This window comes from Lissotriton vulgaris, chromosome 6 (genome assembly GCF_964263255.1).
Source record: "Lissotriton vulgaris chromosome 6, aLisVul1.2, whole genome shotgun sequence".
Taxonomy (NCBI): domain Eukaryota; kingdom Metazoa; phylum Chordata; class Amphibia; order Caudata; family Salamandridae; genus Lissotriton; species Lissotriton vulgaris.
In genome coordinates this window covers 1,202,872,430-1,202,890,356 of record NC_141694.1, presented here as the reverse complement: position 1 = coordinate 1,202,890,356, position 17,927 = coordinate 1,202,872,430, and the positions used below count along the sequence as shown (strand labels likewise).

General features: G+C 47.5%; 1 pseudogene; it reads right to left on the bottom strand.

The window, feature by feature from the left end:
- Nucleotides 1–336: 336 nt before the first annotated feature.
- On the bottom strand, nt 337–17,902 carry LOC147708631 (tubulin alpha chain-like; annotated as a pseudogene).
- Between the last annotated feature and the right edge of the window lie 25 nt (nt 17,903–17,927).

Below are 17,927 nucleotides of genomic sequence, written 5' to 3'. Positions count from 1 at the left end.
ATCTCCTCCCTCTAGTCTTCACTGATCTTGGGAGCAGGGTGATTTGTGTGAATGAGTGACTCGTGGTGTCATGGGCCCCAACGGCGAGTAAAGTGTGATAACTCCTAGGAAATATAGTGATGGTTTGGAGGTTTGGTTTGGAGCAGCGCTGGATCAGTTTTTCGTGGTAGCAGGAGTCTGGTTGCTATTGGTTAACTTGGATAGGTAATGTATAGAATAAGTAGGGAAATGTTTATAGAGTTTTTTTTGTTTTTGGGGGGGGGGAAAGACTTTAATTTCATGATGAAAGGACTGCAAAGTAAATTGTCCATCTACCACACAATAAAATCACTTTGCTTAATACTCTTCACCTTCATCTTCTTCGCCCTCCTAAGAGTCTAATCCCACCCCTTCATAATCCTTCGCCAGGGCAGCCATGTCCTCCCGGGCCTCTGAGAACTCACCTTCCTCCATCCCCTCACCCACATACCAGTGGACAAAGGCACGCTTCGCATACATCAGGTCAAACTTGGGGTCCAAGTGAGCCCATGCCTCGGCGATGGCTGTGGTGTTGCTCAACATGCACACAGCACGCTGCACCTTGGCCAGATCCCCACCAGGCACCACAGTGGGAGGCTGGTAGTTAATACCAACTTTAAAGCCAGTTGGGCACCAGTCCACAAACTGAATACTGCGCTTGGTCTTTATTGCTGCAATCGCAGCGTTGACATCTTTGGGCACCATGTCACCATGGTATAACAGGCAGCAAGCCATGTACTTACCGTGGCGTGGGTCACATTTCACCATCTGGTTTACTGGCTCAAAGCAAGCATTGGTGATCTCAGCAACTGAAAGCTGCTCATGGTATGCTTTTTCTGCCGAGATGACTGGGGCATAGGTGGCCAGGGGAAAGTGGATACGGGGATAGGGCACCAAGTTGGTCTGGAACTCTGTGAGGTCAACATTGAGCGCACCATCGAACTGAAGGGAAACTGTGATGGATGACACAATCTGACTTATCAAGCGGTTGAGGTTGGTATAGGTTGGACGCTCAATGTCCAGGATCCTGCGGCAGATGTCATAGATAGCTTCGTTGTCCACCATGAAGGCACAATCTGAATGCTCCAAGGTGGTGTGAGTTGTCAGGATGGAGTTGTAGGGTTCGACCACAGCAGTTGACACTTGGGGAGCTGGGTAGATTGCAAATTTCGACTTCTTGCCATAATCTACAGAAAGCCGCTCCATCAGCAGGGATGTGAAGCCAGAGCCAGTACCTCCTCCAAAGCTATGAACGACCAGGAATCCTTGAAGGCCAGTACACTGGTCAGCCAGTTTTCGCATTCTGTCCAGCACTTGATCAATGATCTCCTTGTCGTAATTGGCATGGCCGCGTTAGCGATTAGCTGAACCTACACGCTGTCCTCCTTAAATTGGCTATATATGAAAACGCCATTTTGAATGTTGCGACGGCCATCTTAGACCATGAGCAGCCTCGTGGCCGGCGTGCCCTTTAGTCCGTTGTCCGTTCCACTGACCACTTCAGTCTGCCCAGCAACAGGCTATTTTTAGTACTGGTCAAGCCACACATGCGCAGTCCCAGCTGACCAGTGAGCCCTTAGGAATGTGCGCCAAACTGACCAGCGGAGTTGTGCCCCCTCCAATGAGCTGGCAGTATTCCAAAACATGACCATATATGTCCTTAAAATGTGTTCCAACTTGTGCCGCCTATCTTTTATTGCCCCAAAACTGTATATAAATCGGGGTCACACCGGTGTTCGGTGTGATACCTCTTGCATTACCGAAGGGTGCTGTTTGAGTGTACCACCACCCCATGGGGTCTTAATAAACTTGTTCTTTGCCTTTTACAGTTTCCGTGCCAACAGTTCTTGAGTGTAAGTGGGTTATCTTCGGAGCATGTAGGCCCTGGGAACCCTGATTTTACTTCAAATTGGCGACCACGAAGGGACTCATCGGCGACTCGGATGCCCGAAGGAGAGGTCGTGACGAACGCTTGGAAACTCGCCATGGACGCGCGCTGCCACGAGTGACCCGAGTCTTGGCTGCCACGGTGTTTTTTCCTTTCCTTCCGATCTGACCTTCCAGGTGGCGCCGGTCTCCGACTGAGTTTTCGAGTGTCCGCATCGCTGAGAGAGTGCCGTTTGGCTGATTTGGTTTACAAGACCTTGGCAGTTGGAATCTGGACATTTGAGAATTTGGGTAAGCTTTGTGTTCGGTAAGGTAGTCTTCGGACGCTTACTGAGGTTCTATGATTTGTGTTCGGTAAGGTAGTCTTCGGACGCTTACTGAAATTCTGTGATTTGTGATCGATAAGGTAGTCCTCGGACGCTTGCCGAAGTCCTACGATTTATGTTTTGATTTGAGTTAGCTAACATTGTGATTTTGTGATCTTTGAACTTATATGTGTAGTGCACTTCACATATTCAGGCATGTAGAGATGTTTCTCTAACTTTCTTTTTTCCTCTGAGCGGCACAGTTGTGTGAAGTACTGTAAGTGCCATTTTATACGGTGTCACGCTTTTGTGATACTTTTTGAACATGCCTGTTTTCAGCACACTCCGAGGGATGTGCTGTCTTGGAGAGGGTACCTCAATTAGGTTAGCGGAAGCACAGCCGGCTCCCCCAGAGGGAACACCAAATCGTGAGATGTACATTAAACATGGCCTTCCCCCTATTATGTACAGTAAATTATGGCATAAGTACACAAAGGCCGATCCCGAATTGCAATGGCCTCTACATGGGTCGTTCGATTTACGTAAAGTACAGTTTGTAGAGCAATGTTTGTTTCAGCGCAGGTCTAGACAAAACATGTTTGATTGTGTGCGAATGTGGGAGAAAGTGGTGCGCGAGCGAATGAAGCGTGAGGTTGCCTTGGCGGACAAAGAGCAGCGCAAGGCTGCTCGGGATAAGGCTTTACAGCTTGAGGAAAAGGAGGCTCAGGAGAAGAAAGAAAGGGAGGAACGAGAACGCAAATTACAGACGAATGGTCAATTTCCTATCCGCCGACCACTCTATCCTGTCCTTAATAATGAAATTGATGATTTTTCTTTGTTAGATCGGTCACCGCCTCCGTATGTTTCGCCGACGGCTCCAGCTGCGGATTCAGAGGACGATGGACAGGATAAGTCGGATCAGAAGGGGGTATCCGCTCTCAGGTTTACTGCGGCGAGGTCCGCTCATTTACGTAGTTGGGCTCGTAAAGTGAATAAGAATTGTGTTTCTCAGGATCAGTTGATTGCGGAGAAGAGGGAGTGGTCGGATCTTGAATTAATGTATTTTCTGTCTACTTTGGCGGATGAAGTTGTTGCCGCGTATCGGGAACTTTCAGACACGTTAGAACCTAAATCGTTGTCAGTGTATCGTGAGAATTTGGTTAAAGGTGTATTTGATCTTGCAGATGTTGACGACCTATTCAAGCAACTGATCAAGCTGCGGGACGAGACAACCGGATTGCGGGAGGAGCGGAAAAGGAGGCAGAAGGAGTCTGAGTCGGGAAATAATGGGCAGATTAAGGAGTGTTCTCTCCGTGGTTCAGATAAGAGTTCTGCATTGCATGTTATGCCTATGCGTGAAGCCGCACCTTTGTATGTTCCACCTAAAGGGGAAGGTACGGATGATGATAAATCGTCAAAGGATGCGAAGGGGTATTTTGTGTATAACTGGGTATATACGCCTTGGAATAGAGCAGATGTTATGGCATTGAAAAATTCTTTACCTGATCTTCAAAAAAACCCGGCGGCATTTTATGAAGGGGTGGAAGGGGCTATTTCGTCTTGTGTGATGACTCTTGTGGATATAGATTTGTTCTTTGGGTTAATTCTACCACCTGATATGTGGAGGCAAATTCGTAAAAATAATGATGAAACGATTTTGGGGGGCACATGGAAAGAAATTAATGCTGCAGATTTAGACAGGGAACCAGCATGTAAGCCTTGTCAGTTAATTCTAGATCTTCCGGCAGCTATCTTGAATAAATTAAAAACGCTTGTTCCCTCTAAAAAGATTGATTGGACCATGCTAACGTCGTGCAAACAGAAATTTGATGAAACGGTCTCAGATTTCTTTACACGTTTTGAGGAGGCATTTCATGATTACAGTGGTCAATCTTTGACAGACGATACGGGTCGGCATTTGTTTGTAGATAAGTATGTGGCTAATCTCCTACCGGAGATTGCGAAACGATTGAAGTCGAGTGAAAGTTCCTGGGCCACGGCGACCCCTGCGTCCTTGTTAACTATGGCTCAGTACTATGAGCGGCAGGAATTGGAGGCTAAAGAAAGTGTAGAGAAAAAGGCGAAGAAATTGAAAACGAAGGTGATGTTGGCGCAGGTTCGGGGAACACAGGGTAGAGGGAATGATAGAGGTAGACGGGGTGGAGGAAATACGTCGTATGGTCGTACGGACATAGCGGAGGATCAGTGTGCTTATTGTAAGGAGTTTGGGCATTGGGCCGAAGATTGTCCGGTACTTCGTGAGCAGCGTAGTCAGCGTGGTCGAGGAGGCGGAAGGTCAAGAGGAGGTTATACCGGAGCGAGAGGTGGCGGAGGTGATCGTGGAAAGGTTGAGGAGAGGGGCCGTGGCCAGGATGAACGAAATACGTTTGATAGGCGGAATCAATATCAGATTTCGGAGGGAGAGAATGTGGAACACCAGGATTATGTGCATGCATAGGACTGCGTAGGATGGGGTAAGGAATCAGTTGAAGTGCCGGTAGATCAGCAGGGTCCATATGTAACAGCGGGCATTCTGGGTTCTACTGATCAATTTCTAGTCGACACAGGAGCTACACGTAGCGCTTTGTCAAAAAACTTGGTTCCGAGGGCTCCCCTGTCTGGCGAAATGATTACATGTGTAGGGTTTGATGGCACACCCTCCCCCAGCCCATTGTCCAAGCCCCTTGCACTATGTCTTGACAAATACTTCAGTTTTGGTCAATTTTTGCTATCGCCCCATACCCCAGACAATATCCTGGGTATTGACTTGCTTAAATATTTTCGAGCAACAATACGTTGCGCTCCGGAGGGAGTGCGGGTTATCCTAAATGACAATTATCCTGACCCCGACAGGTTTTATGCTATCTCTGATATTTCGGCTTTGGCCTCTCTACCGCACACGTTATGGGCGACCTCAGATACGGATGTGGGAGAGATGCGCATTCCACCGATACACATTACTGTTAAGGAGGGGGCCCCTCTACCACGGGTGCCACAATATAAGATCTCGAGAGAAGGTGAAATTGCATTGGCACATATTGTTCAGGATTTGATTTCCGCAGGGGTTGTGGAGGAGGTCCCTTATAATGTTTGCAACAGTCCTATTCTCCCGATCCTTAAGAGAGATACTGAAGGCAAGATCTATCGATTTATTATCGATTTGCGAGAGATCAACAAAATTGTCGTTCCCCAATACCCGGTGGTGTCCGATATTACGACCTTGCTTACCTTGGTTCCACCAACGGCCACCACGTTTAGCGTCATTGATTTAAAGAATGCGTTCTTTTCCATCCCTGTTCATCCTGATAGCAGATACCTGTTTGGCTTTACGCTCAATAATAAATCGTATAGATTTTGTCGTGTTCCCCAGGGATATACTGAAAGCCCTAGTATCTACAGCCAGGCTTTGAAAAGGCAGCTGGATTCCTTTCAATTGCAGTCTGGCGTTGCTCTCATCCAGTACGTGGAGGACCTTCTACTTGCTGCTGACTCTTATGCTCAATGTGAGCAAAGTACACTTGCGTTGCTTTCTTTTCTGGCACAGAATAATCATAAGGTTTCGAAGAAAAAGCTTCAATACTGTAGACCTCAGGTGACCTACCTCGGTCATCTGTTGTCTAAGGAGGGGCGTGCATTAACATCTGATCGAATTCAAGCAATTTTAGACACACCAGTCCCCCGTACGCAGAGAGATGTACGTGCCTTCATAGGGTTGACGTCCTTCTGTAGACAATGGATCATGGGGTTTTCACATATCATAAAACCTTTGCTAGCGTTACTGTCCAAAGCTACACCAATGCCCCTTGAGTGGACAGACGAATGTCAGAAGGCTTTTGAACAGTTGAGGCAGGCCCTTTGTTCCGCACCCGTGTTAGGCACACCAGACTACACGAAACTTTTCACATTGTACGTGCACGAGAATGATGGGTGCGCGTTGTCAGTATTAGTGCAATTACACGGGGATAAGCAGAGACCATGTGCATACTTCTCTGCCATTCTGGATCCTGTAGCACGAGGGTTGCCTGGGTGTTTTCGAGCGGTAGCAGCAACAGCAGTGGCCATACGACAGAGTGAGGGAATAGTGTTATCACACAAACTGTTGGTGTTAGTTCCTCACGCAGTAGATGCCCTGCTAAACCAAACAAAGACCCAATACCTTACGAGTGCACAGCTGACAGGATATGAGCTGACACTTTTGGCGCCACATATTACACTGACAAGATGCGCTACTTTGAACCCTGCCACTTTATTGCCCTATCCGGCCGAGGAGGGTCAGGAAGAAAAACATCATGATTGTGTTTTCCTGACCGAGGAACAGACAAAGGGTCGTGTCGACTTACAGGATGTCCCACTTCCAGATGTGGATGGGGAACTGTGGGTCGATGGATCGTGTTTAAGGCTGCCAGATGGTACGACTTCCGCAGCCTATGCGATCACGATGTCAGGATCTGGCCGATTACGTCAATTAGATCCCCCTGTGCACCTACTTACAAGGTGCGATGTTCCCCAGTTAGGCAGATTCCAATCTGGCGCGCACTTCAAACCCAGGCACAAGCTTCCTGGTTGTGCCGCTCTGGGTTCTAGGTCAGCATTCTAGTGGTTGAACCGTCCGCCATTTCGTGCTCTAGCGCGTTCTATCTGGCGCACTTCAACTGAAATTTCCTGGCGGTTGGTTGCATCATTCCGTGCTCCAACTATTCTGTTCCCGTTTGAGCCCCGTTTGCTGTCAACTTCCCTCGGGGCATTTCCTAGTAGTTTGGTCGGGGTTGGCAGGGATTCTGTGTCCGTAGCCTGCCGGCTTACCTCGTCATTCCCTGGTTTCCGCATTTCTGTGGAGTTGTTGTAGCGGACCTTAGCCACTCCGTTCCTCAGTCCCGTTTTTTCCCGCTTGCATTCCCCAGCCCAGATTCAGCTGTTTCTCGCTATTCCGGCATTGCTGAGGTTTCTTCAGAGACTGTTTGCTGTCGAATTCTTCTGGAGATCGGTAAGGAAGTCGAACTCTTGCCTCAGACTGTTCATTCCTCATTTGGTTCCGCTTCACTATTCAGTACTGTTTCTCAAGACTAGCCAGAGCCTGGTTTCTCTCAGCCAGCCTAAGACTTTCTTCATGTGAAGTTCCATATCTAGTTTTGATACCCATTGAGAAAGACATTATGAAACCACAGAGGAAGCAGAATTTCTACAAGTAAATTAGGGTATTTTGTATGCATATAATATACTGTAGTTTACCACCTTATTTGCCTTCCACAAAGAACTCAAAACGACAACAGGAGTATCACCCTCAGAAGAAAACCTAATACAGTACTCCATGTAGAGAGTTGCTCAGTCCACACTACCACAGGTACTTAAGGGGATGTTGGGAGTGAGGAATAGGTAGGCAAGGGTTGTTAGAACTGTAGTAATTATCTGTTAACTGTTACAGGTGTACCAGTCCATAATACCTTGAGGACGCTAGAAGGCACCAGTGTGGAAGTCTCTCTTTGTTGTTCGTTATCCACTTCCCCTTTCCCTTCCATTCCTGGACTCGGCGAAATCCGGGTGTAGGGGTGTTTGGGAATTGGGAGATACTCAGCACTGAAGACCTGGCCTCTCGCTCCCGCGGAATCTGGAAATTCAGGTACTACTTCTGACAGATTGAAGTGCCTTAAATTGCCTTCCGACTGAGCGAGATGGCAGAAGGATTAGATGTAAAGGCTTTGGCCTCAGTACTCGAAGGGTTACAGAAACAGTTAAGTGAGACTAGGGAGGAGGTGAGAAAGTCAAATCAGGAGACTAGTTATTTACGTCAGAGATTGGAGGAGTTATCTGAAAGCCCACGTCCTGATTTTGGTAGTATCAAGTCTCCAGCCTTTACTCCCTCTCCCTCATCTTCGTCAGAATTCACTACACAGGTTGTACACGCCATGTCCCCTACTATCCCTTTAGCCCCTCCAGAGAGATTTCAGGGTGATCCTCATAAGGCACAGATTTTTCTTACCCAATGCTCCTTACACTTCCTTTGCAAGCCCATCCTGTTTAAAGAGGACCAGTCCAAGGTGGCGTTTGTGCTGTCCTATCTGAGTGGCGATGCCGCAGCCTGGTCATTGCCTTTGGTGGCCTGCAACGATCCTGTGTTGTACAAATTCGAGGATTTCAAGGCTGAATTTCTGCGCATTTTTGATCGGAGAACCATTTCTCAAACCACAGACAACGAGCTTTTAGAGTTAAAGCAGGGGAATCGAGACCTAGTGGCTTATCTGGCCCACTTTAATAAATTGATCGTGGAAACAAGTTGGCCCGAGGCTAAGAGAGCGGCAATCTTCTATCGAGGATTAAAGGATGAATTGAAGGATGGACTGGCTCAGATTCCAAGGAGGCCTACGGAGGTGTCGGAGCTAATTGATCTAGTTTTGCAGATAGATCAGAGGCAGGCAGAAAGACGCAATGAGCGTCGGAAAGATGTTCGAACAATTCCACCGCGTTTCGACCGTGTTAGGTCTGAATTAGTCAAGAGTCATGAGGGCCAGAGCCATTCGATCGAAGAACCCATGCAGGTTGGAACTATTCGAGGACCTCTTACCCAGGAAGAAAGAGAAAAGAGGCGTCTGGGCAAGTTGTGTATGTATTGTGGCCAGGCAGGTCACTTTGTCAAAGATTGTCCGAAGAAATCGAAGAATAGTACATGGGTAAAAGACAGGCTCCACCAGTAGACGGAGTTGCACTGGTGGGAGCGAAGGAAGAGACAACTCCAAAATCACAGTTGTTGGCCAATACTCTGCAGTCAGCAGCCCCGCATTTGATTTTGTCCTGTAAGATTCGGTTTGGAAAAACTCATGTGGAAGAAGTTTCTGTGATGGTGGATTCAGGGGCCACCGGAAATTTTTGTGACATCCAATTTGCCAGATCTATTGGTATCCATTTTGAGAAGAAGTTAAGGCCAGAACCAGTTCGGGCAGTGGACGGCACCAATTTGTCTTCCGGGCCAATTGCTTACGATACGGAGGAGATAACCGTGGTAGGCCCAGGGGAACATCAGAGTTTCATCCGCTTCAATTTAATCGACGCACCACAGTTTCAGCTCATCCTGGGTTTGCCTTGGCTCACCGATCATAACCCACAAATTGATTGGTCTCGCCGCACGGTGAAGATGAACTCAGAATTTTGTGGCGAGCACTGTTTTCAGGCAATTCCAGAAACCACAGATTCCACGATGTCGCAAAACTTGGTCAATCAAATCCAAATGGTTTGTGCGCTGGAACTACCTGTCATCCCAGAGGAATATCAAGATTTGAAGGAAGTTTTCAACGAAAAGGAAGCATGTAAATTGCCACCTCATCGGGACTACGATTGTCGGATCGAACTGGAGCCGGGAGCTTCTTTACCATGTAGTCGGATCTATGCTTTGTCAGAACCGGAGAATCTTCATTTGAAAGACTATATAGAACAAAATTTGGCTTGCGGATTCATCCGACCTTCCAAATCTCCGGTATCATCACCTTTATTTTTCATTCCTAAGAAGGATGGGACCTTGAGAACTTGCATCGATTATAGAGCCTTAAATCTGGTCACCAAAAAGAATCGTTATCCTCTTCCTCTCATCTCTGAACTCCTTGATCAGGTGAAGGATGCCTGTGTATACACAAAATTGGACCTGCGGGGGGCCTATCATTTGGTTCGCATGGCCGAGGGTGAGGAGTGGAAGACTGCCTTCCGTACTAGGCTGGGGCTGTTCGAATACCAAGTGATGCCCTTTGGGCTATGTAACGCCCCTGCAGCCTTTCAGCATTTCGTGAATGATGTGCTTCGTGAGTTTCTGGATCGCATAGCTGTGGTTTACATAGATGATATCCTTATATTCTCAAACAGCTTAGAGGAACATGTTAACCATGTACGAGCTATTTTGGAGCGACTGTTGGAGAATCATCTGTATGTAAAACTGGAAAAGTGTGTATTTCATTCGGCAAGTGTGGAGTTTTTGGGTTTCATCCTGTCTCCTGAGGGGGTGTCAATGGATGATTCCAAACTTCAGGCAATCAAGTCCTGGCCTGCTCCTCGATCGGTGAAGGAGATTCAGAGTTTTTTGGGATTCGCCAATTTTTATCGGCGATTCATTCAGAATTTTTCCGAAAAGGTTAGTCCTATAACTCGTCTGCTAAAAAAGAATGTGCCATTCTGTTGGGAACGAGAATCGGAAGAGGCTTTTCAGCTTTTGAAGGAAGCATTTGTCACCGCTCCAGTTCTGCAACACCCAAATTTGAAGGAACCGTTCTTTATTGAAGCCGATGCCTCGAATTTGGCTATTGGAGGGATTCTGTCACAACGCCAGAAAGACACTGGTCAACTCCACCCAGTGGCTTATCATTCTCGCAAATTATCTCCTGCAGAGATAAACTATTCAATTGCAGACAAGGAACTTCTGGCCATAAAGGAGGCTTTCAAGGTCTGGAGGCATTATCTGTATGGAGCGAGGCATGTCATCACTGTGTTCACGGATCATCGAAATCTGCAATTTTTGAAATCCGCACGAACTTTAACTCCCAGACAGTTGCGGTGGTCACTCTTCTTTGCAGATTATGACTTCGTTCTGACCTACAAACCTGGTTCGGCGAATGGAAAGGCTGACGCCCTTTCACGTCTGAGTATGGGAGAAGAAAGTCAAGCTACGATGGAAGGATTGATCATTCCCGAAGACAAGATTGTGGCAAGTACAATTGAGGATAAACTGGAGAATCAGATTAGAGAGGAATTCGCCAAGACTGAATTTGCCACCTGGGAAGTAGATGGCCCAGATAGAAGAGTTCAGGAAGGGAAGCCCTTCTTACTCGGAAAAATGTTCGTCCCAGGTGAAAGACTGCAAAGAGAAGTTATTCAGCACTTCCATGATCATCAGTTGGCAGGTCATAAGGGTCCCAAGAAGACACTGGAGTTAATTCGGAGAACCTTCCTTTGGCCGGGCATGGACACTCAGGTGAGACAGTACATCGCAACTTGTGAGCCCTGTGTTAAGGGAAAAAGTTTGAGACAATCCCCACAGGGTCTCCTAATGCCTTTACCTGTAGCCCCATCTCCCTGGCACACCATATCCATGGATTTCATTGTAGACTTGCCCTCTAGTCAAGGTTATTCCGTGATTTGGGTGGTAGTGGACCAATTCTCCAAGATGAGCCATTTCATTCCTTTAAAAAACCTTCCTACTGCTCCCCAGTTGGCCACTCTGTTTGTTGAGCACATAGTCAGGTTGCATGGGATTCCTAAGGTGGTCATTTCTGATCGAGGTCCACAATTTGTTTCTCGATTCTGGAAGTCCTTCCTCAAAGGATTGGGGGTTGACTCTCGTTTGTCCACCAGTTACCATCCAGAAACGGATGGACAGACCGAGAGAGTGAACCAGGACCTTGAACAATATCTTCGGATGTATCTGATGGATCAGGAGGGGGAATGGCCTACCTTGTTGAGTACTGCTGAGTTTTCCTACAACAATTCTGTCCATTCAGCTACTGGTTTCTCCCCATTCTATTTGAACTCCGGCCGCCATCCCAACATGTTGGTGGGACGGGAGGAGGTTGAGGTTCCGGCTGCTGAGGAGGTGGTGCAAGAATTGCGCCAATCTTTGCTGAAGGCTACCTCTAATCTCCATAAGGCTAAAGAGGCTTACAAGACTCAGGCTGATAAGAAGCGAAGAGAAAGTCCCATTTTTGAGCCTGGGGAAAAAGTTTGGATTTCCACTCGACACATGCGGTTGAAGGGAAATCGAAAGTTTCAACCGAGATTTGTGGGTCCCTATGCAGTCCTTCGGATGGTGAACCCAGTGAGTGTTAGGGTAGCTCTTCCTAAGTCATTTAAGATTCACCCAACTTTTCATGTCTCATTGATAAAAAGAAACCCCCCAAATCTTAGACAAGTTAAACCACCTGCCCCACTCATTGTGCAGAGTTCTGAAGAGTTTGAGGTTAAGCGAATCTTGGACTCCAAATTGAGAAGAGGAAAAGTCTACTATTTAGTGGACTGGAAAGGTTATGGTCCAGAGGAGAGGTCCTGGGAACCTAGTTGCAACGTTCATGCTCCCAGATTGGTCACAGAATTCCATAAGAGTCATCCTTCAAAACCTTGGGAGGGGGCTTTGGTGGGGGGTACTGTCAGGATCTGGCCGATTACGTCAATTAGATCCCCCTGTGCACCTACTTACAAGGTGCGATGTTCCCCAGTTAGGCAGATTCCAATCTGGCGCGCACTTCAAACCCAGGCACAAGCTTCCTGGTTGTGCCGCTCTGGGTTCTAGGTCAGCATTCTAGTGGTTGAACCGTCCGCCATTTCGTGCTCTAGCGCGTTCTATCTGGCGCACTTCAACTGAAATTTCCTGGCGGTTGGTTGCATCATTCCGTGCTCCAACTATTCTGTTCCCGTTTGAGCCCCGTTTGCTGTCAACTTCCCTCGGGGCATTTCCTAGTAGTTTGGTCGGGGTTGGCAGGGATTCTGTGTCCGTAGCCTGCCGGCTTACCTCGTCATTCCCTGGTTTCCGCATTTCTGTGGAGTTGTTGTAGCGGACCTTAGCCACTCCGTTCCTCAGTCCCGTTTTTTCCCGCTTGCATTCCCCAGCCCAGATTCAGCTGTTTCTCGCTATTCCGGCATTGCTGAGGTTTCTTCAGAGACTGTTTGCTGTCGAATTCTTCTGGAGATCGGTAAGGAAGTCGAACTCTTGCCTCAGACTGTTCATTCCTCATTTGGTTCCGCTTCACTATTCAGTACTGTTTCTCAAGACTAGCCAGAGCCTGGTTTCTCTCAGCCAGCCTAAGACTTTCTTCATGTGAAGTTCCATATCTAGTTTTGATACCCATTGAGAAAGACATTATGAAACCACAGAGGAAGCAGAATTTCTACAAGTAAATTAGGGTATTTTGTATGCATATAATATACTGTAGTTTACCACCTTATTTGCCTTCCACAAAGAACTCAAAACGACAACAGGAGTATCACCCTCAGAAGAAAACCTAATACAGTACTCCATGTAGAGAGTTGCTCAGTCCACACTACCACAGGTACTTAAGGGGATGTTGGGAGTGAGGAATAGGTAGGCAAGGGTTGTTAGAACTGTAGTAATTATCTGTTAACTGTTACAGGTGTACCAGTCCATAATACCTTGAGGACGCTAGAAGGCACCAGTGTGGAAGTCTCTCTTTGTTGTTCGTTATCCACTTCCCCTTTCCCTTCCATTCCTGGACTCGGCGAAATCCGGGTGTAGGGGTGTTTGGGAATTGGGAGATACTCAGCACTGAAGACCTGGCCTCTCGCTCCCGCGGAATCTGGAAATTCAGGTACTACTTCTGACACACGACACTTAAGACAGTGGTAGAAACAGCTAGGATACCACAAAAATCGGATCAGGCAGCAGAACTGATAGCCTTAACAAGAGCCTGCGAATTGAGTACTGGCCTATGTGTGAACATATACACGGACAGCCGGTACGCCTTTGGAGTGGCACATGACTTTGGGCTACTCTGGAGAGAACGTGGGTTTTTGACATCTCACGGAGAGCACATTATGCACGGAGAGCTAGTGCGTGATCTCCTAAATGTGCTGCTTGGCCCAAAGAAAGTAGCGATAGTGAAGTGCAGTGCCCACAAAAAGATTACGGATAAAGTGGGTCAAGGAAATGCCTTTGCAGATAGTATAGCAAGACAAACGGCTATGTCCCGAACTAGCTCCCCCATGTATGTGGTACAATCGCAGGCTGAGCGATGGAGTGATGCTAGAGCAGAAATATTGGACATTCAAAAATCAGCTACTGAATCTGAACTTGTGGCATGGGCAGTAGATGGGGTACTAGATGACGAGGGTTGTTGGAGAAGCAAAGACATGGAGAAGTGGAAATTGCCTGCGGCTTACTTGCAGGCGATGGTCCAGATGACACTTGGACTGGCGCATGTCGGAGCTCTGGCAATCACTCGGCTCTTTACACGAGTTTGGGAACATCCCGAGATTGCTAATACTGCGTAGAGAGTAGTGCAGACCTGCCTGGTTTGTCTACAACACAATCCTGGAAAGGGGACCCATACTCCGAAAGGAGGGTTCGTTCCACCTTCTGCACCATTTGAGGTACTTCACATGGATTACATCCAACTCGAGCGTTGCAACAACCTGAAGTACGTCCTAGTGGTGGTATGTGCTTTTAGCAAATGGGTTGAGGCCTACCCCACGAAAGACAATACGGCCTTGACAACAGCTAAGGTGTTGCTTAAGGAATTCTTTCCTCGCTTTGGAGTTTGCAAATTTCTGTGGAGCGATAATGGGCCTCATTTTGTTGGAAAGATTGTGGAATATGTACTGAAGGGGTTAGGGATTCAGCAGAAGTTCCACGCTGTATTCCACCCTCAGTCGGCAGGTCTGGTTGAGCGGTACAATGCTACGTTGAAGCTTAAACTGGCCAAAATTGTGGCGTCTACATCATTGAAGTGGCCAGACGCTTTGCCGCTAGCACTACTCTCTCTCAGATCAGTACCCCATTCACGAACTGGCCTTACGCCCTATGAGGTGGTGTTTGGGCACCCCATGAATATCTGGGGGGTGCCCAAGCCGCGACTAATACATGATGTGCCTTGTGTTATGATGAACGACTATCTGGCACGATTAACAAATGATTTACTCTCTATTCATCAACAGGTTCGAGAAGCGCTCCCTGACAACTCTACTGGAGAGGGCCATGATCTCCGTCCTGGGGATTATGTCATGATTCGTTCGTTTGAGAGAGCAAGCAGTTTGGAGCCCAGGTGGAAAGGTCCTGAACAGGTCCTCCTTGCAACCCGAACCGCTGTACGAGTGACCAACAGGAAGCGGTGGGTGCATTCGACACACTGTCGCCGTGTCTCTCCGGATCTGGTGACTCCTGCTGCGCTGACTGACTACAAAGAGATCTGGGAGAAAGAAAAGAGCCCAGCTGTGACGTCGGCCGAAGTTGAGGGAGCCTTCCCGGACCACACTGTTGCCGGACGAGAACGCTATAACTTGCGTCCTCGATAAGAAGATTTTTGTATTTTTAATGACTGGTTGGTTACCGCTCCAGGTTTGTGAAACGGAAACCGGGAATTCCAAGGGGGGGGGATCAGTTCTGCCAGTGTAGCGACACCCGTCTTGGCCCGGAGAAGAAAACAACGGCTACCTCGGAGTTCAGCACCACATTTTTCTTTTTTAGGTATACACGCATGTGTATGTGACACTTTGTGACTAAATCGAACTATTTGAGACTCAGCAAAGGTTTTCAGAACTATGGCATTATCAGCAGCACGAGATAAGAGACTCTTGGGTGCCATTCTCTTTGTCCTGACTATTGTAGTGATTGCGGTAATAGCCTGGGTAGTCGAACTTGTGGTACCTGCACGTGAACATTTGCTGCCGACTACCCCGGCTCCATCTGAACATTTCCATTTCACCCTTCCTTATCATGAAGAACGGCACCGACAGACTTATCTGAACAATAGTTTTATTCAGATCCTACATCATACACACAATATGACAAATACTTCAAATTGTTGGGTGTGCTGGATGTTGCCTGGGCATCAGAAGAAAGGGGGTACTCCACTCATCCCTCTCCCGTTTTCACATAATGGGTCCTGTAATGCATTTTATACTCTCCTCTTTACTTTGAGATGGCCCACAAAAGGGGGAGTGCTTTTCCGTTTAAATAAATTGTGTCATCATGATCGGGATGGGTATCCTCAAGCTGAGGGTACTCAATTTGAATATGAGGAGTACCGCCCTGACAATGTGTCTGCTTCACGAATGTATAGCAACCAGCGAAATGTCAATGTATCGAATGCACATGTTATCAACGTTATCGCTACCAAAGCAGACCTATGTATACGTAATAAAGGTGTAATTTCTGTTGGGAGAAGTGAATGTAACACCACACTTACGTTTGATAGTCCTACTGGTATATCGTTTGTCACCTCCCGAAATACTTACTTCATCTGTGGAACGAAGGGTTATCATCAGCTTCCTTTGGGATGGTCAGGCACTTGCTATGTGTCTTTTGTATTGCCGCCTGTATTCATTGCCCCACCAATGTATCACAACAACTACATCCTCTATCACGACTTTGTTTTAAATCGTGATAAACGCTCCCTTGTCTTGGACGATGTTGACCAAACGGACACTACCTTGCAACAATATGTGGACTTCAATTTGGGTTTGTTCTCTTTCGTTGGGGCAGCTTTGAACAGTCGAAAGATCCGACGACTAACTCGTGTTGTTGAGGCTGTGGCTAATGATACCGCAATTGCCCTTGGAAATATCACTGAAGAAGTACAGATTTCTAGAATTGTTGCGCTTCAGAATCGGATGGTTCTGGATGTAGTGTTAGCTGATCGTGGGGGGGCGTGTAGAATCATCGGAAGTAGCTGTTGCGTTTACATACCTGATAATTCACCATCTGTTTATGATGCTATATCCAAGCTTCACAAGATTGCAGCTGAGATACACCCGGATAATGGAACTTGGACACTTTCGGGATGGTTCTGGTCCATGCTTGCTACCTGGGGCTGGAAACTGTTGACGATTCTATGTACGATTGTGGGAGCAATGTTTTTTATATGCTTATGTATTCAATGTGGCCCAGCCTTATGTTCTATGTGCCTATCAGCTTGCATACCATCAAGACGAGCTCTTGCTCATGACAAAATGATGCTTCATAAAGAGGTGACACAAATCATGTTAATAGACATCGAGGACGAGCATCCTGATTATGTTCACTATGAGGTAGATTCAGCTAAACGCTAAAAGGGTCGTCTGTCGTAATTGGCATGGCCGCGTTAGCGATTAGCTGAACCTACACGTTGTCCTCCTTAAATTGGCTATATATGAAAACGCCATTTTGAATGTTGCGACGGCCATCTTAGACCATGAGCAGCCTCGTGGCCGGCGTGCCCTTTAGTCCGTTGTCCGTTCCACTGACCACTTCAGTCTGCCCAGCAACAGGCTATTTTTAGTACTGGTCAAGCCACACATGCGCAGTCCCAGCTGACCAGTGAGCCCTTAGGAATGTGCGCCAAACTGACCAGCGGAGTTGTGCCCCCTCCAATGAGCTGGCAGTATTCCAAAACATGACCATATATGTCCTTAAAATGTGTTCCAACTTGTGCCGCCTATCTTTTATTGCCCCAAAACTGTATATAAATCGGGGTCACACCGGTGTTCGGTGTGATAGCTCTTGCATTACCGAAGGGTGCTGTTTGAGTGTACCACCACCCCATGGGGTCTTAATAAACTTGTTCTTTGCCTTTTACAGTTTCCGTGCCAACAGTTCTTGAGTGTAAGTGGGTTATCTTCGGAGCATGTAGGCTTTGGGAACCCTGATTTTACTTTATCCTTGCCGATAGTGTAATGTCCACGGGCATAATTATTGGCAACATGTTCCTTACGACTTATAAGCTGCTCTGGGTGGAAAAGCTGGCGGTAAGTCCCAGTCCGAACTTCATCAATGACACTGGGCTCCAGGTCAACAAAGACAGCCCGGGGCACATGCTTCCCGGCCCCGTCTCGCTGAAGAAGGTGTTGAAGGAGTCGTCTCCACCCCCGATGGTCTTGTCGCTGGGCATCTGTCCGTCCAGCTGGAGGCCATGCTCCAGGCAGTACAGCTCCCAGCAGGCATTGCCCATTTGGACCCCAGCCTGGCCGACATGGACTGAAATACATTCCCTCATGATTGCGCTGGTCCGGTCGGTTCTGGTGTTTTGATGTACAGAAATT